Raw genomic sequence first — 20972 nt, 5'->3', positions numbered from 1 at the left:
GATGTGAAAATGTTATTGCCGTCGTTCGTGTCTTAATTTCGTTCTCGGAAAGGCTAATTGAATTTGCTGCAGCAATTGGAAAACAATTTGTCTATGGCTGATCTTTTTAGCTTTGATGAACATTGGGCTATACTGGTTTTGAACTTAAAATCGATCGACATTTTCCAATAATAAAAGTTATCTTCTTGATCGATTATTAATTGGGATGGTAAATGAACAGCTCGAGTTGAGGTTTACAGAATATTACTGAAAGGCTACACTGACAACAATATTGATAATTATTGTTTTACTGTGATTTTATGTAATTAATTAAGCTTGCATATGAAGGGATTATAAAGACTTATCAAAAGCGATAGTTCTACAAACAAAAATCTTCATCATCTGACGTAGTTTTAACCTTGTTTAATCACCGGTCAAAGTGTGAAAAATACCTCAGATCTCCGATGAAAAAAAACATCACACATGGCGGGCTGTTCCATCACACCATTGTTTTCATATTTCAATGTCCAAATTACCTTGCCGACAGGCATACATATGTCATGCCGAGAGTCCCTACTTCTCGCATGATAAACATCTTCAAAGATATCAATCATAAAACCCTTTGATTGTCGCTAAGCCATCTGACGTGAAACGTTGGCAAGTATTCGAATCAAAAGGGCTTTCTGATTGATTGAGTGATTGACAGACAGAATCGCTACCAGCTTTATGATGGTGCTCTTGTAGTGCAGCCACCATCACGAGACTTCTTTGTAACGTGTTTCGAGCGGCAATGTGAATAAGTATTGAAGGTTGCGGTACGACGCCAGCAGCACACGTGGGACAATTTCTTGTTACTCTTATCGATGGGAATACGACGTAGGGTGCACAAACAAATTTCAGGTAATCAAGGTTGGTGGAAAGCATTAAAATAAGGTGAATTTTGTGCAATTGGACACTTACTTTTAACAAATAATTGGTAGGAAGGCGACGAACAAGTGCATATGTACATAACATAATATTTTAGGGAACGGAAGACGAAATTCTAGGCGCTTCAACGAAGTTCTAAGCGAAACATATATGATGCGATATGGCCACGCATGATCAAAATGCAAAGATTTGTACCGTAGAGTAGAACAAGCTCAACCACGTGAATCAATTCTCATAAATCTGTCTTTGGTCCAGCTGTTTTACGAAATGCGTGTTCGTTTAAACGTATCCTCTGGCTCTTGACATTTTGTCCCGTGCAAGTGCAAGTGAATTCACTCGGTCGCGCTATGGTCCGGATCTCTGCATTACTTTTTCTTATGCCGTATTTGGAGCCAGCAAACGACCCTCCCAGCTAAATGCTTGCATGCATTGCAAATCAGACGCGACCTTCACTACCAATCATACAGCAAACCAATCTGCATATTGTAAATTGTCACCGTGGTGGGTTCCTTCGGAAGGGTGCTGAAAAGTGATTTGCTGCTGCCAGAACGGAACAACCGGTAATGATTCCAATTATATATTTACTAGCGGAATGGGTTTCTGTGCGAAAGGCCTAACGCAACCAACAGAGTTGTCGGCCTAACGGTCTCGCATGACAGCTTTGGCAGGTAATAACAGGTGAACTATGTTGGCCCTTTTCACCTGTCTGAATCTGAAATGAATGAATTAAATGTTAATTTTGATGATTTCTGTGTCACTGTTTGTTTGTCAGAATGCTGGATAGACTGTTCCAAAAATTGAATTGAGATTGCTTTAGACGTTATGAAAATCCTCCCACCTTCAGCAAGTGCTATTTATTGGTATTGATCAGCGCTCTCTTCTAAATATGTAGCAGATTGGCTTCCGTCATACGTGCATAATCTCTGCGACATGCAAGTTATCAGTTACGCCCAACTCCGGCCCCAATCAAGATCAGCTGACTGATTAACCGTGAGTACTTATCGGCGATTGCGATCCAAATTAAATCTTACGCACTGGACAATGTACAATTACCGACCGTTATTGCCGCCGTCTATCTCCCACTGACTGTATGTCGTATGCCAACGTGTACTCGCAATCGTTTACCGCCCATTTGGGTTGTGGAGTTGCACGTTCTATCCGCCCGGTCCAATGCTCTTGCTGTTGTTGTCGCAAACACCGGAAAGTTGCACAAGTTCGATTGACCAAATGATAAGTGGTTGTCTCCCGATGTCCAGTGTCTATCGATCACTGATCTGCGTTCCACTTCTTATATTTCAGCTGAATCATGACTGATTTACACGACTGATGGGAAACAAATTTCTCCTATCTATCTGAGTGAATTTTACAGCAAACGGAGCGCTTAGTTTAAATGGTAGGGGAAGGTTTTATCGAGGACTAAAGTAGTTTCGTTCTAGCGTATTTTTTAGTATAGATCCTCTAGACAAATGACCTTTATGTGGTGAGTTATTTTTTGGATTGACAACCTTATTTTTTCTGCAGGACGATTTGTATGTTTTGACCTTCCTAAAGATTTTTTTATTGGCCAAGCAAACTTTTCATAACAATGAGCAAATGCTTTCGTTTTTACACAGCACAATCAAGATGAAAATGTTAACATTCCATTAAAGTTTTAGGATATTTTGATTTGAAGATATTGCCTCAATATGGGGACACTTGATCCCCTATTTGACACCCTTACAAAAATTTGGCGAAAAAATTCAAAAAAATATAAATCTATTCTCAGGCTTCTAATTATTTGTAGGTTTGACAGATTTGATGAAGGGTTGTCATGAAAAATTATTTATTGCGTAGATATCATAAAAAGGGGATAAAGTCTCCCCAAATTTTAAAATTGCATGTGCTGTCGAATTCAATAACAAAAATCGTTCACGTATACGCACAGCAATTCAAAAATTCCGCGTATTTTGAAGTAAAATTATTTAAAAAATCTGAGAGCACCTTTCTAATTTTATCAAAGCAAGTTCTTGGAGAGGGATCAAAAGTTGATTTTTGACAGCACTCCAAAAATTCGATTGAGTATCAATAACAACAATAATTAAAGGACAGTTATACATCAGTAAAGTTAAATACTATATTTATTAGAGAGTCTGTGTGGAAATCGCGTATGTTTATTTATTTCTGGCTGTGATACATCGGAAATCAGAAAAGGGGATCAAGTCTCCCCTACTGAGAGTACAGGCAGTGAAAGTCAAGGCAGCATAGGAGATGACTACGTCAGTTCAGCTGACGATGGAAGCCAACCAGTCCCCACCTTGATGGCAGTTAAGGATGTCATCCAACAGCTAAATACTGGCTACTGGCCACTCCGGTAAAGCTGGCCACTCCTTCAAAAATGCCGTGAATACCAGGTCCCAACGCACTATCTGTTCATTGATTTCAAGGCGGCATACGACAGTATAGACCGCGTAGAGCTATGGAAAATTATGGACGAGGACAGCTTCCCTGGGAAGCTTACCAGACTGATCAAAGCAACGGTGGATGGTGTGCAAAACTGTGTGAAGATTTCGGGCGAACACTCCAGTTCTTTCGAATCTCGCCGGGGACTAAGTCAAGGTGATGGACTTTCGTGCCTGTTGTTCAATATTGCGCTAGAAGGTGTCATGCGGAGAGCCGGGTGCAACAGCCGGGGTACGATTTTCAACAGATCAAGTCAATTGATTGGTTTCGCGGATGACATGGACATTGTCGGCCGAACATTTGCAAAGGTGGCTGAACTTAAACACCCGCCTGAAACGTGAAGCAATAAAAATTGGACTGGTGGTAAATGCATCGAAGACAAAGTACATACTTGTGGGCGGAACCGAGCGTGTCAGGGCCCGCCTGGGAAGCAGTGTTACGAATATAGACGGAGATACCTTCGAGGTGGCCGAGGAATTCGTCTACCTTGGATCCTTGCTAAAGGCTGATAACAATGTTAGTCGTGAAATACGAATGCGCGTCATCAAGTCCAGCCTACTGCGGGCTCCAGAAGAAACTGCGGTAATTACCGCACCAAATGTGTCATGTACAAGACGCTGGTAAGACCGGTTGTCCTCTACGGGCTTGAATTATGGACAATGCTCGAGGAGGACTTGCAAGCACTCGGAGTATTCGAGAGACGGGTGCTTAGGAACATCTTTGGGTGTGTCACTTCCAACACGATTTTGTGATAGAAGGTTCGGAGACCCATAGTGTTATACACCAATCGACTCAGCTCGACGAATTGAGATGATGTCTGTCTGTGTGTATGTGTGTGCGTGTGTGTATGTATCTGCGCAAAAAAAAATTCTCACACATCTTTTAGGCACTTATCTTAATCCGATTTGTTTGTAACATTCGACGGGGAATCCTGTCCCATTGTTTCTTTTTAAAAATTGGCCAGATCGGACTATGGGATCAAAAGTTATGGCCAAAATACGATCAATATACAAAAAAAAAACACGCTAAGAAACTCTCACTCAATTTTTTTTGTATATGTAATATACGAGAAAGGCACAAACACCGCTAGGTGGATCAGACAGGGTTTTCTTATACAAACCATTAAGCGCCTGCTTTGGCATAAAAGTATTAGAAATCTTAATAATAAATAACATTATTTTTTTCTACGTGTAGATAGTTTTTCGTTAAATGGCTTAAACCTGTGCAGTTGAAAATTTTTAAAGGTCGTAATAGGTCTCCAGATTGTGACTAACAATTATAAATTTTTGTTTTCGCCTGAAAACAAGATTATTTTTCTAGAACATGAATCTAAATCCATTGAAAATTAGGCAACCTTTCGAAATTATATCAGCGTATTGTTGTCAGAGTCTCTTAATTCTCGTGTATACATGGATGAGACAGTGTGCCATGAGCTACAAAATCTCACGTAGCATGGATTCAGTGCGACGAGAGAAGCTAGCGCGCACATAAAATAACTGAGTGAGCGTGTCTCAATGTACGTCTCATGAGACTCATCTCATGCGCTACGAATGCATAGCTGGCGTTACTTAGGCGACGATATTATTGAATGAAAATTTCCCGCCAAAGCTGTTTTACGCACCTCCGCTGTTGTTTGCATAGGTTTGCCATGGCAAACAGCGCATGAGCTGATCGCATTGAGATGTCTCAATGCGACTCACCAATGTTAATGTGAGGTACACAAGCTTCGTGAGACTCGCGTGCGCTAAATTTTATGTGCGCGTAGCAGTCGTTGCTCAATCTCATCCTTTTTTGTACGCGTGCATGATGTCTGATTGTTGTCTGGTGGTTTCTATGGCTGGGAGACTTTGCAACATTATTTTTGCCTTTCTCGTATACTAAGTATACGTAAAGGCTATATGATCACTCCAAAAACGAACTTTTGATAGAAGGCTCGGAGACCCATAGTATTATATACCAATCGACTCAGCTCGACAAATGGAGGTGATGTCTGTTTGTGTGTATGTATGTATGTGTGTGTGTATGTGTGTATGTGTACAAAATTTTGTAGACACACTTTTTGGAACTTAGCATTGGCCGAATTACTCGCAACAAGTTCTATTCGACTGAGAATCCTGTCCCATTGTTTGCTATTGACAATTGGCCAGATTGGACTATGGGATCAGCAGTTATGGCCAAAATACTATTTTCTTTGCGCAAAACACGCTTAAAAGCACTCACTCATATTTTTTAGTATTTTTTTGCACGAGAAAGGCACCAACACCGCTAGGTGGATTAATCAGGGTTTTTATTGCCTACTTTTGGGCAATTCGGTGTTAAGCATTTTTTGAATCATATACGCAGAAAAAACTATTTTTAAAATTATAAACATGAACATAAATCAAAAAGAATTTCTCATTGTTTTGGCGGTAATATGAATGATTGTTGTTTAAACAATCCATTATTATTTTCTTTGTACTTCTGACATCAAAACCTAATAGTTTGATTTTTTTTCTTTCTTCAAAGTTTTTTTTTGTTTAGTCTCTGCCTTTTTGTTCCGGTTTGTGCTTCGAGTCTTACTGTTTAGCCTCAGGAAAAAAACCGCTTCGAGTCCTTCAAGAGTTGAAATAATGAAAATCAGATTAAAACAGTAGCCATAAAAATTTATTCAACGTACCTTGTCGAATGGCTAATACATATCTCACACCACTCGCCATCGATGGTAAAGTTTAGAAATATTTTAAAAGAAAAATTGACAAGTGTTCGGACAAGGCTGTTTATTTTTAAGTTGAGCCAAACTTTTTAATACAGCCGAACCTCAATACAAATATGTAAGTTTTATCATCGGACTTCTGTAAACGATTGGACTATACCGCTACAAAGTATGGCCATATTAAATGTTTACGGTTTGGAGTTTCGTTCTATGTTCGTATGTAATCTAGAAATATCTTATCGTTGTTAATAAAATGAAGTGTTTCTAAGTGGCGAATCGAATTATAAAAGACTAAAAAAATATAAAGATGCCTATATATAAAAAAAATGACTAAACGGATTGTTTAGCCCCTGCGCAATGCAACGGAACAGAAACGGTATACATAGCCAGAAAAATTATGTAAATTTATGTTTATTTTGATGCACATATATGGAGCATGAAAATAAACGCAAACATAAATGACCACGCTGTAATATTAAATATAATTCAATTTATAATTACACGATCATGTAAAAATAAAGCAGATTTCATTTGACTTGACTTGCGGTGGCACTCCAATCTCTTTGTAGTTGTACCATAAAAATCATCAACTTATGATTAGTAGTCGTGAGAAACTTGAATACCAACACCTACCAATCTACAAGGCAGACAAAAATAACCACTTGTTTTGTTAACATCCGACTACCGTAAACATTGCATTAATGTGAACGATTTCAGCCTGAGTTGTACGCAGGATTACTCAATACGGTTTAACTATGACATAAACTAACGAAATGTGTCCGAAAATCAACAGATTAGCTTTGATTTACGTTGATATTCATGTTTTATTTTTTCATGATGCTAGCTGTTTATGTTTACATATCGTGACATTGTTGCCAGCTGTTCAAACACACCAATAGCATAATTGAAATTTACTGCGTTTTCTTTTTAATTTTTCAAGACGTTCCAAAGTAGAATAATGAAGATAGAATTATGACATTAATGGATAACAGGTTGGGGAGAGATTTATTATTTTTTCGATATTTTACATGTTTTCACTATGAATTCACAGAATTTCATGTTGACATCACTGCCTGCTGCGATAGGTAATGATCAATGACTGCTTGTATACGACGCTGCCGACGACGAGCAACCGACGACGTCGTTGGCATGCGCGGTGGGAAGAGAAATTTTTTTCACTTGGTTTTATTTTCATTGAATCGACGCCAAATGTGCACTAAATGATTCGATTATTTTGTCAATAAGTAGGTTTAGGTTCAAACTTAGTTCTGATACTTTTTCTTGTGAAATGGTGGTCAGGTTTGGTTTTTTATAATAAAACAAATGTGATCGGTGCTATTCGCAGTGAGGAGGCGGGTAATTGTAAGATTGTGTTGGTTAGCCACAGGGTAGCCATTCTGAATGACACCGTAAGAGGACTTAAATTTAAATAAAAAAAATAAAATTCACATGACGATTGTGATTACATCAAATATAGTTTATTTTTACATTAGACACTGTTTTACATGTCGTTTAATTTTCATTATTTTTTTCTGTGCAGGATTTAACAGTTAGCCTACACAGTACAAACATGTTACAGTATATATGATGCAACAAAATAGCTCTGCCCGATTCGACTCATTTTTCCATCACTTTTTAAAACTACAGGTCGTCGTTACTATGGATCTTGTATTCAATATTGCATACATGAAAATGTTGGATGTAAAATTCTAGGCTATTAACCACAAAAATAAGCGTGAAAACATGTAAAATATCGAAAAAATAATAAATCTCTCCCCAACCTGTTATCCATTAATGTCATAATTCAATCTTCATTTTTCTACTTTGGAACGTCTTGAAAAATTAAAAAGAAAACGCAGTAAATTTCAATTATGCTATTGGTGTGTTTGAACAGCTGGCAACAATGTCACGATATGTAAACATAAACAGCTAGCATCATGAAAAAATAAAACATGACTATCAACGTAAATCAAAGCTAATCTGTTGATTTTCGGACACATTTCGTTAGTTTATGTCATAGTTAAACCGTATTGAGTAATCCTGCGTACAACTCAGGCTGAAATCGTTCACATTAATGCAATGTTTACGGTAGTCGGATGTTAACAAAACAAGTGGTTATTTTTGTCTGCCTTGTAGATTGGTAGGTGTTGGTATTCAAGTTTCTCACGACTACTAATCTTAAGTTGATGATTTTTATGGTACAACTACAAAGAGATTGGAGTGCCACCGTAAGTCACCTTAACCGTGTATATATTTTTCGTTGTTCCCGTCGCCACTCCGCTGAATTGCGTTTGGGGCTTCTATAACAAAACTTCAAATTAATTCAATTATCAGTGATGGTTGAAATTAGCCAAATAAAATAAAGCGTTATCTTTTCGAATAGTATAATTAACTGGATTTTATCCCCAATCGAACAGATGGCTGCTTGTGAGAAAAGTTGTTGAGATTGCAAATTGTTTTTCTGTTGAGTAACTAATGTTTTTCTTTGGTTTTGTGCACACAAAAATACGAACTGACAGACATTTCGTGGCTGATTTGCGATTTGGGCGTAACTTATTTTGTAAACAAAGATTGTTTTGTGAATTCCGTAGAATGCAAGCGTTTTTCTCCTAAACTAATTCCATTATTTGCTAGAGAGGCCTATTCTGTCGGATACATACTGTGGTTTTCACAGGAAATGCTTGCTCTAGCGAGAATTCGCCTTCCAATGTTTGTTTACAAAATAAGTTACCCCCAAATCGCAAAGCAAAAGTCCCGATTTGGAATGGATCACGAGTCTTGAGACAATATTGTATGTATTGTACGAGAGTCGAGAGGGTTGGAAGTTGGTGTTTCCGTGATAATTGAGCCTTCCAGGGTCATCCGGTTCGAAGGACCATAATGATCGGAACTGGCCCAATCTCTTCAGTTCGAATAGCTCTATTGTCGATTCCAGCCCCAAACATCGAATTCAGTAAGCGGGAATTGATATCGACAGTCATCAATGGCAATATGGCTGCTACAAATATCATCTATCAAATCACTATGGCAACTTACCCGATCATACAGTTGTGTTAAATTGAGGCATCGTGATTTCGGCATCTGGACATCAACAACACTGCATCAGCAAGGATCCCTGTTTCACAGGTAAATTATTAAAATGCAGTGTATATGTCTTGCCGAAGCATCTATAGGAAAATACTAATCACCAATCTCTCTCCTAAATCGGAACGGAGCCGTCATTTATGGTATCATTCATGGTCACGAAGTCACGATCGCATTGGGCTTGTCATCGGTTAACCACCAGTACACAAGAAGGGAACATCACTATGGAAACATTCATTGAGACGAGGCACAATGTAAACAGCATCAGCTAACAATAATTTATCACTCGAGCCGTGGAGCTGACAGTGTCCCTTGTCCGGTTTACCAAAGGTTATCCAGTTCGAAGGACCATTATACTGTATAATTTACCTGGAAGACTGATGGATGTTGCTGCCGGTCCGGTCATCTCACGAAAAGGCAGCAACATCCATCAGTCTTCCAGGTAAATTATACAGTATAATGGTCCTTCGAACTGGATAACCTTTGGTAAACCGGACAAGGGACACTGTCAGCTCCACGGCTCGAGTGCAAAATCAAACATTGGACCTAATTGGAATCACATTCATCGGCCATAGTAAGCCATCGTATTCCATTATGTTGGATTACCGGACCCTTCCCAACATAGAAAATTGGATTTTACACTGCCAAACTGTTGTACAAAAGCCATCGTAATGTGTTCGGGGGGTCATAAATTTTAAGTTTATTTGTTTATTTCACATAAATACAATGTCCACATTTAGTTAAACGCACATTTATTCACATTTAACACTTAATACATAATTTATTACACTTATTTACATAGTTACATAAAACATAAAATCATCGTAGAACTCTTTGACCTATTCTAGCTGCTAACCGAGAGCCTACTGGTCAGACCTTCTCGATAAATCTCATGTAGTCCTATTATGGGATTAATCCATCTTCGGCTTATCGTGAAGCTTTGTATTACCCTCTAAAATACGGAGTATGTAATTCCAGAGAGCAATCCTTCTATCTACCTTCTCTTATAACCAATGCCGTAGCCAGAGTGGGTGGGTTACTCTCGAACAGGCAAAATAATGTCACACTCATCATCAGTTGCACAATCTGCATTTGATGTGAATTTACAATTTTCATATATCTGAAACCAACGATTGAATCCTAAAGAGAATAAGCAAGTCTCACTTATCATCTCTGTATACATATACGATATGTAGCATACCGCGAGAGACTTTTTTCCCAGGCTGTCGAGATAGAGAACCGATTCGGGAGGCTAAACCCCATGATAAATTTCCTTTAGAAAGCTCCCAATGCGGGAAGTACTGGCTCTGATGATGCATTTCAACTTGTTCTACACGGCTTGGCAGTTACCAACACGAAATGAGCAAAAACAAAGCGAGAATCACCATTTTTCTATGGGAGCTGATTCTGTTTTTTCGCACTTGTATACAAGTTTGATAAATTTGTCATCATCGCTTGTTATGATTCGGAACAATTTTTTATCGTTGTTCGTTATCTATTAGAGCGATTTCTGCAAACCCTGTCTGAAACCCATTAGTTATCGAGCGTCATTCACTAAAAGAAATGTAAATATGTTGTGCGCAATTTCATATCAGTAGACAGGCTTTATGAAATTTTTGCACACAAAGACCTTCTGAGGTTATTTTCAAATGTATCCATTAAAGTCAGTTGAGCTTTTTGAAAAAGCTCGTTTCCAATCAGTATTGTTGAAATAATATTATGTAATTTGTTATTGATCTAATTTCTTTGAAACAATAAATTTCGTCGTATTTTATATAAAATGTAAGTATTTAAAAACAACAATCTGATTTTTTATTTCAATGGAAACAATTTTCTTTCCGTGTATAATGATAAAAACTTGTTACACTTTTACAGATTCTAAACACAACATTTTATCAAAGTAAGTCACATTGTGTTAAAACTGTGTTCACTTTTTGTTATGCTCTTCTAGTCGGAAAACAATAATAAGTTTGATTGAATAAAATATGTTGACAGTTACGTTGGGAGTCAACTTCGGGTCGCGAGTCGGAGTGGCGAACTTCGATTTAGTGGTGGCGAGTCAATATTTTGTTCAGGATTCTCTTTTCCGATAAATTCAAATTTGTAGGCTTCTAGACCATCTTTCCACAATGACAAATTCATCAATAACAAAATATGACCATTGTTTTGTTGTCGTTTTGCCTTTCTCGTCTACAAAGTATCCGTAAAGGCTATAGGATCACTCCAAAACCGAACTTTTGATAGAAGGCTCGGAGACCCATAGTGCTATATACCAATCGACTCAGCTCGACGAGTTGAGCTGATGTCTGTATGTGTGTGTGTGTGTGTACTAAAATGTGAGACACCCTTTTTGGTACTTAGCATTAAGTATTCGATTCCAATTAATTGGTCTAGCGAAGCTAAATATTTAGGACTTCTGCTAGATCAAAAATTAACTTTTAAAAATCACATTGAAGGCCTTCAAGCCAAATGTAACAAATATATTAAGTGTCTATATCCACTTATAAACAGAAAATCAAAACTTTGTCTTAAGAACAAACTTTTGATTTACAAACAAATTTTTAGACCTGCCATGTTGTATGCTGTGCCAATATGGACTAGTTGCTGCAATACCAGAAAGAAGGCACTTCAGAGGATTCAAAATAAAATTCTGAAAATGATTCTGAAGTTGCCTCCGTGGTATAGTACCAATGAACTTCATAGAATTTCTAATATTGAGACATTGCAACAAATGTCCAACAAAATAATTTCCAATTTTAGACAAAAATCGTTGCAATCTTCTATTACATCGATTAACTCCTTGTACCCTTAGTATAAAATAGGTTAAGATTAGTTTAAGTAGAAAACATTGTAATTCTTACATGGTTCAATTCAACCAGAGGAAAAATTCTAACTGCCAGAGGCAATTGAAATGTATTAATTATAACTAAAAATATAACATAGCAAATAAGGATGATAGTGTTAAGAAAACACGGAACCCCTAGTCTAAGAGATGAATGCATGTATTAGATAATTAGCAAATAAAATAAGTTAAAAAAAAAAAAAAAAGTATTCGATTTGTTCGCAACATGTTTGTTTGTTGAAAAAAATTGAAAAAAAATTTTTTTTCAAGGATTGCAGCAATGCATTCAAATGACCGCAAATGCATATGAATTGATGGAAAACGTAAAATCTATCCCCCTAAAGGTCTATTTCGACTTCTCTTATGTGTTTTTCTTATTTTTTTTAAAGCGCAAGGAAGGCACCACCAACGCTAGGTGGATTGATCTGGGTTTTTTCACTTTCACATTGGAGATCCAATGAGATCATTCAACTAACCCAGCGATTCTCAACCTTTTCCTTCACTGGTACGCCTTCAGATGTTTGCATAGCTTGACATAGGTACCCCCTGGATTTTTGACGTAGAATTACGTCTTTCGGTAAGATAGGGGGGTAATGAATTATTGACAGTGGCTGATTTTCTATCCACCGCTGCCACATCCAGGCGCTATCGTATATGCGCAAATAGCGAGCATGAGTAAACCACCAGAAACTTGTACGGCGAAAGACATCTAACGCGGGTTTGCTCAATATTAGGAACTTTTCATGAAAAACTATTTGGTACTGGTTATGTAGGAAGGTGTCCGCTACTACGTCTACCAAATATTTTTTCGATGAAGGTGCTTAATTTTGAGAAATCGAACCTTAGATGCCTTTCTCACCATACTGAATTCAGAAAGTTAACTCCTAGTGTGCCGCTGTAAGCACGCTCAAAGCAGGCGATTCATTCCAAAGTTTCAAATTGGGACTGTCACTAAAAGAGGTCAGGAAGTACGAGCTAATAACTCAGCCATTTTTCAACGGATTCCGGAGATTTTGGATGAATCGATCAGTAAACTCTCTCAGATTCTATGCAATTATTGTAAATAATAGGTTTAATGCATTTAACTATTGGAAAATTGAATTTCGCCAGCCAATATTGAAATTGCGCTTTAACAGTAAATTGTCCACATTTCGGCTATTAGTCATGAAATGTTGATGAACGTAATTCTACTTTCAATTTGCGATAGTATCTTTGATACAACCCTCTACTTTTTTTAAATTTATCTAGAGGCATATAAAAGTAATAATTTCATATTCGTGTGACTTCCATCAAACCGATTAAAGTTTCAAAAAATGATTTTGGGCTTTCGTAGAATTTGCGCCATTCGACTTCGCTATTTTAAACTTTGGAAGCACTAATAATTGTCATATTAAATTGAGTAGTTCCCGAAACTTTTAGTCTTCTGAAGGAAGAACTAAAGGAGGCTGAGTTCAATAGCAAACGATTCCACGCGATGCAGACCGCATCGTGCTTTCGTGCTGTGCGGTTCTTTCTCTCTTTGCGGAAGGAAGTTTTTAATACTACCCGAAGCTATTTTAATTTCAACGGTGCTTCTTAGCGCTATTTGTACCCACTGATCCCGTTACGATCTTTGCAAGGACCCGTGCCTTCGTTTTACGTTGGACCCGTTTGCGGAAGTAAAATTCCGACAAGCGGTGGTAATCCTGCAGGGACACCGTTCTGGGAAAAAACCTCTTAGAAGGTCACGTCTCCACGCTCAGCAATGAGTATTAACAAAAACAAGAGGAAGGAGTCTCTGAATTCTCCACTTCCTTCAAAGAAACAAGGTTTCAAGACCGTCCTGCCCAAGCGCGGAAAAATAGAAGGAAGCTGGAGAATTCAGATATTCCTTCTAACTCTAATATCGGAAATAATTCTTCTCCAATCGAACTGAGCAATCAGTTCGATTTGATTAATGATGAAATTGAGCAAATCGAATCTACCTCTAGCCCAGGTGATTCGATTCATGCGAAAAGCAAAGGATTCCGCCAATTGTGGTATCTGTTGCCGAGTTTTCTGGCTTCCGGAATGAGATTTTGAGTAACCTTCAGGGGATCAAGGTTTCATTTCAGATTGCTAGGAAGGGTGACTGCCGCGTTTTGCCGGGATCCTTTGACGATCGCAAACGTCTTCTTCACTATTTAACTGAGAAGCGCCATAAATTCTTCACATACGACGACAAAACTGAGCGATTGTTCAAAGTCGTCTTGAAAGGTCTCCCCAGTGATGACAAATCACTGGATGAGATTAAAATTGAAATTTGTCAATTACTTGGATTTTCACCAGTCTAAGTAATTAAGATGAAAAAGAAATCCCATTCTGGAACTTCCCAGAGGGGCATTTCTCAAGAATTTTATTTAGTTCATTTTAACAAAAGTGAACTAAATAATATGAAAAGTTTGGAAAAGGCCTGTATTATGTCTCATGTCCGTGTTACATGGGAACATTTCCGCAGGCCTGGGGAAATTTCAAAACCCTACCCAGTGCCGTAAGTGCCAAAAGTGGGGTCATGGAACCAAACATTGTCACATGGATGCTAAATGCCTGATTGGTGGTGGAACCTCTCACGCCAAGGACGCATGTCCTGTGAGAGAAGATTCCAATAAATTTAAGTGCGCAAATTGTGGGGGCAATCATAAATCCAATTTCTGGGAATGCCCTTCACGCAAAAAGGTTTTGAATTCCCGTGCAAAATTGATGACGGGAAATTCCAATCGGATCCCAGATTCGACGGGTAGAAATTTTTCAAACGCTCAAATTTCGAAACCGGTTACCGGTCGAGCAATTCATACCCACCACAATTCACAAACAAATTTTGCCGCTCGTCAACGGGTAGCAAGCACTTCAGTAAAATCCAATTTTTCCAATGTACCTACGTATGCAAACATCGCTGCTGGTAGACAAAATTTCTCTTCTCAAAATGAGGTTTATACCCATGTCCCAACGGAAAATAACGGTCATGTTGCCGATTCAGGTAGCATGACTGCTTCCGATTTTTTAACTGAACAATTGCATCACATGATTGATGCAATGTTCAAAGCAAATACCATTCCTGAAACTGTTCAGGTTGGTATAAAAGTACACACAAAAATTGTTATCGGACTCCGTTTCAATGGATCCAAATAATTGTGTGAAAGTTCTAAATTGGAATGCCCGCTCTCTAAAGGGTAAGGAAGATGAATTATTCAACTTCCTTTCAGTTCATAATGTGCATATTGCCATTATAACTGAAACGTATTTAAAACCAGGACTCTCCATTAAAAGAGATCCAAACTATTTTATCTACAGAAATGATCGTCTTGACAGCGCCTGTGGTGGGGTCGCCATTGTCATTAATAGACGTATCAAACATAAATTATTTTCTTCGTTTGAAACCAAAATTTTCGAAACCTTGGGAGTTTCTGTTGAAACAAATTTTGGACACTTGCCTTTATTGCAGCCTACTTGCCTTTTCAATGCAATGGGCAGCAAAAGAATTTGTTGAAAGCTGATCTTCAAATTCTGACTCGCAACAAATCAAAATTCTTCGTAATTGGTGACTTCAATGCCAAACACCGTTCATGGAATAATGCTCAAAGCAATTCCAATGGTAAAATTTTATTTGAAGATTGTTCTGCGGGATATTATACTATTCAATATCCCAATGGACCAACTTGTTTTTCTTCCAGTCGAAATCCTTCTACAATTGATTTAGTTTTAACGGATTCAAGTCAGCTGTGTGGCCAATTGGTAACTCATGCTGACTTTGACTCTGATCACCTTCCTGTGACATTTGAAATCTCACAAGAAGCCATTTATAATCCAATCAGCTCTACTTTTAATTATCATAGAGCTGATTGGGATTTATATAAAACGTATATCGATAGGAATTTTGATGTTGATATTCCTCTCGATACCAAAAGTGATATTGACAATGCTCTCGTATCTTTGACAAATTTAATTGTCGAAGCTAGAGGCATTGCAATTCCAAATGTGAAGTTAAATTCAACTCCATTATTATTGACGACGATCTTCAGCTACTGATCCGTCTTAAAAATGTGAGAAGAAGGCAATACCAAAGAACTCGCGATCCCGCGTTGAAAGTTATTTGGCGAGATTTGCAAAATGAAATTAAAAACGTTTCGCTATTCTGAGAAATACCAACTTTGAGAATAATGTTTTTTAGTTGGGTCCCAGTTCGAAACCCTTTGGAAATTAACAAAATTCTTAAAAACCTCAAAAGCCAATTCCAGCGCTTAAAGAGGGAAATAAAATTTTATTAACAAATGGCGAAAAGGCTCAAAAACTTGCTCAGCAGTTCGAGAGTGCCCATTATTTTAGTCTAGGTCTCACTAGTCCAATTGAGGATCAGGTTACACGGAGCTTCGAAGACATTCTCAATCAAGAGAATGTTTTTGACCCTTCGTTGGGAACCAATTTGGATGAAGTGAGATCTATTACTAGAAAATTTAAAAATATGAAAGCCCCGGGTGATGATGGTATTTTCTACATACTTATCAAAAACTTCCTGAGAGCTCTTTATCCTTTTTGGTTAATTTATTTAACAAATGTTTTCAATTGGCATACTTTCCAGATAAATGGAAAAACGCCAAAGTTGTTCCAATTTTGAAGCCGGACAAAAATCCAGCTGAGGCTTCTAGTTATCGCCCAATCAGTTTGCTTTCTTCAATAAGCAAACTGTTTGAAAAGATTATTTTAAATAGAATGATGGTTCACATTTATGACAATTCTATTTTTGCTGATGAGCAATTTGGTTTTCGCCATGGGCATTCAACCACTCATCAGTTATTAAGAGTTACGAACTTAATTCGGCTCAACAAATCTGAAGGATATTCGACTGGAGTTGCTCTTCTTGATATAGAGAAAGCATTTGACAGTGTTTGGCATGAAGGTTTGATTGTAAAATTGATGAATTTTAATTTTCCTCTGTACATCATTAAACTGATCCAAAATTATTTATCAGATCGCTCACTGCAGGTAAACTATCAGAATACTAAATCTGATAGATTACCTGTAAGGGCTGGTGTCCCCAAGGCAGCATACTGGGGCCCATATTGTATAACATTTTTACTTCTGACTTACCTGATTTACCACCAGGGTGTCAAAAATCTTTGTTTGCAGATGACACGGGCCTTTCAGCCAAAGGGCGAAGCCTTCGTGTCATTTGTAGTAGATTGCAAAAAGTTTGGTTATTTTCTCCACTTTTCCACAAAATGGAAAATTTCCCCGAATGCTTCCAAAACTCAGCTTATAATTTTCCCACATAAGCCGAGAGCTTCTTATTTGAAACCTTTTAGCAGACATATTGTCACTATTAATGGGGTTCCAATTAATTGGTCTAGCGAAGCTAAATATTTAGGACTTCTGCTAGATCAAAAATAACTTTTAAAAATCACATTGAAGGCCTTCAAGCCAAATGTAACAAATATATTAAGTGCCTATATCCACTTATAAACAGAAAATCAAAACTTTGTCTTAAGAACAAACTTTTGATTTACAAACAAATTTTAGACCTGCCATGTTGTATGCTGTGCCAATATGGGCTAGTTGCTGCAATACCAGAAAGAAGGCACTCCAGAGGATTCAAAATAAAATTTTGAAAATGATTCTGAAGTTGCCTCCGTGGTATAGTACCAATGAACTTCATAGAATTTCTAATATTGAGACATTGCAACAAATGTCCAACAAAATAATTTCCAATTTTAGACAAAAATCGTTGCAATCTTCTATTGCAACGATTAACTCCTTGTACCCTTAGTATAAAATAGGTTAAGTTTAGTTTAAGTAGAAAACATTGTAATTCCTACATGGTTCAATTCAACCAGAGGAAAAAATTCTAACTGCTAGAGGCAATTGAAATGTATTAATAATAATAACTAAAAGCGTAACATAGCAAATAAGGATGATAGTGTTAAGAAAACACGGAACACCTAGTCTAAGAGATGAATGCATGTATTAGATAATTAGCAAATAAAATTAGTTAAAAAAAAAAAAAAAAAAAGGAGGCTGAGTTCAATTCTTGGCTGGAGGCTCGAAGGAGGCTGGATCAATTCTCGATCCGGTCTATATTTTTATCGATTTACATTTCAAAAATAATAACCTGGCTTTGAACATCGCAATTAATAATGTAATGTCGAAAAGATAAAAAAAAACAATAAATACTAGAAGGATATTGAAATTATGACCTTTTTATTAGTTCAAGATTTGAATATTTTAGGATATTTTTAAAATATGGAATTCTGAATAAAGCATTGCAATTCTGATCGAAATTCCAGAAGGTGTTGAAAATGGCCAATATTTGCGTTACGTACTTAATGGATCTTCCCATATTACTAGGAGCTTCCGAAAAAAATTGATTTCCTGTTCACAGAAATGTGATAGAAGTTCTTGACACTTGGATCTTGGAATTTAGGTGGAGGAACAGAGATTATAATGCTTTGATGTGCATGCGAAGCCCTGCCGCCTAAAGCTCAGCAAAATTATACAATACTACAAAGTAGATCATGCTGAAAATGACTGGTTTCGAGACTAGACCCTGTTTGGGCTAGTAATTTTGCCTAGAGAAGTCAAGTTGCACAAAAAGTAGAGATCGGCAAACATTTGAAGAAACTCAATGCTTAAAATAGTTCGAATTCGATAAAACCGAAACCATCGGATGTAGAGATTCTTCTGGTTTTCTATCTTTTACCCAAATCATTGATTTACGAACATTGGAGATTTTTCGGGTTTTTAGAGGGTATGCTAAAATTTTTTTTTTGTTTATCATTGTTTGTGACGTAAACCTTCATAATTTATGATTTACCAAAAATCTGCAACTATTTTTCCGGCTAATGGTAGCTACAGGTCGAAAATCCGTTTCCGAACATGTTTCTGTAATCAGCCTCTCGTAAAGTCAAGAACTTTGATATCCATATTTGTTATCGTAGTAGCAATCGGCTGACACCGTACCCTTAATACGAATCGTAGTAACACCCTTGGTAACCAGTTTGTTACAGTTAAAACTTTAGTTACCGTGGGGCATCGAAATCCGTACACTTAAGCACCTTAGTATATGGAAAAGTCATTAGAAAATAGGAATCGAATGTAAACGTTTGTCATTGACACAGGAGCATGAAGGCTTTTACTTTTAAAGTGTTTCACATTTACTCATTAAAAACTACGAAAAACAAGATAAAATAATGAATAAAATCAACTACTCCTGACTCGAAATCCGTCCACCGTGGACGGATTTCGAAACAAAGGATCAAAATCCGTGCAGTTATTTTTGAACTAAATATTTAAATTGAAGCAGTCTGATTGACTAAACTACCATTGTAAATAGTTCGATAGGCACCTCGAGAAGCGATCCCTTCGAATTGTATTCCATTTATCTGATTCGCAATTTGCAATTAAAACAATGTTACTTTTGGTGCAATTATGCTCTACCCAAAGACAAAATGGCGGCCAAAACTCCGCGTTTAGTGGGTGGCGATTTGCTTTCGATTTGTGTTGTTTTAATGTCAACGCCTTCTTTCCATTCCCATGCCCTAAAAGCCTACTGCCAAGTAAGGTAAATTATTCCTACATTAATTACCTTTATCCCCCTTTAATTTATTGATATCTCATGAGGTGGACGGATTTCGGACCCGCACGGTAGTCGTTATCAAGAGCTCCTACAAACTAAACGCTTTTTTAAATAAAGCTGTTATCAATCCAGATTGAACCGATCGTTCATTTCGTCCCAAAGTACCCGAATCTCAACAATATTCGGAAAAGAAGAATTTCTGCGTTCGAATAGTAGAGCTTTATCAAAATCGGATGATCAACCTTTTTGTATTATTCCTGTACCTACATCTATTGCTCAATGTGGCTAGTAGAATTTGTAATTAGTGTGCATCCTCTGAGGAACTCTTGGGCCACTATGGACTTTTTGAAAACCGTCATCCATAGCCAACTGTGACGATGTTTAAATTTTGAATTTTCCTCTCTAATAGTATGTTAAAATCTAGGATAGGATGTGCCAAGTAGTCATTAAAAATCGTACCGACTTTCTGTCACAATCGTACCGGTTGCTGATTGGTTGAAAATGACAATCGATTACTTCGGTTGGCGATGGCGCGTTTTTCGTAGGGCAGCATGTTGTGAGTTTGACCGGGTAAAGTTGATATTAAGCAAAACACCTAAATGTTTGAGCTCCAGTTTTTTGGCACAAATTAATATATATTGTACGGCAAACGCCATATAAATTTATCTAAAGGGTTGTAAGAGTTTAAAACTGTTGATTTTAAGCATTGTCATTTACCTTTATGTCATTTTTGACCTCAAAGTCATATTTTCATTAGCGGTAACTTCTCTCTGTTAGTCTTTCGCTTCTCTTACATAAATAATGGATAGAACGGAAAGAAAAACATCAATTTTTGATACAAGATATTTTTTTGTACCAAATTAATTTGGCTGCACTGGCAACCACCTCGTCAAAGCAACCGACTAAAAATCAACAAGGCAGTCTCAATTTAGTTGTCACATCCTATCCTAGGTTAAAATCAACGCCCGGTTTGTCACAAGAAGTCCTGTAGCTAATTATTTTATGCCATAAGGACGTGATGCATGTTATAGAATCTGTCTCAAACTCTACTGACAAGAACTAGTTTTTGCCAACTACAAAATAGAAATAATATAATGATTTAGTAAACATGCTTATTATGTTTAAAAATAAATTTTCAATACTTATATCAATTGATGGACCTTTTCTAAATGGGTGTAATAGATCTCTCTAAAACTCAAGCCCTAGGATTGTGCTCTTAATTCAAGACGACAATTTTTTTTAATAGAACAAAACGATTCCGATATCAAATGAATAAAATAGACTGAATAAAAGAATACCAGTCATTTTAAATTTCGAGGTCAATCATAAAATTAGTCCGCCATTATGCATCTTTGTCTCAGGTACCCTCAGGGGTACATGTACTCCAGGTTGAGAACCGCTGAACTAACAAAAATTTCGAATAT

General features: G+C 37.2%; 1 protein-coding gene across 2 annotated transcripts in view; it reads left to right on the top strand.

Moving 5' to 3' along the window:
* Positions 1-20972, top strand: part of LOC134219534 (sensory neuron membrane protein 1-like) — an 87365-nt gene that overhangs the window by 29004 nt on the left and 37389 nt on the right. The window contains exon 1 of one of the 2 annotated variants that reach the window (XM_062698280.1): positions 739-879. The exons of the other annotated variant lie outside the window; for it this stretch is intronic. The gene's annotated coding sequence lies outside the window, so the exon portion shown is untranslated. Of the gene's footprint in view, positions 1-738; positions 880-20972 lie in introns of those variants that run through there. 2 annotated transcript variants of the gene reach the window in all.

The sequence above is a fragment of the Armigeres subalbatus genome, chromosome 3 (assembly GCF_024139115.2).
Source record: "Armigeres subalbatus isolate Guangzhou_Male chromosome 3, GZ_Asu_2, whole genome shotgun sequence".
Classification (NCBI taxonomy): Eukaryota; Metazoa; Arthropoda; class Insecta; order Diptera; family Culicidae; genus Armigeres; species Armigeres subalbatus.
The sequence above is the reverse complement of the archived record's forward strand: the minus strand, read 5'-3'. Positions and strand labels throughout refer to the sequence as shown.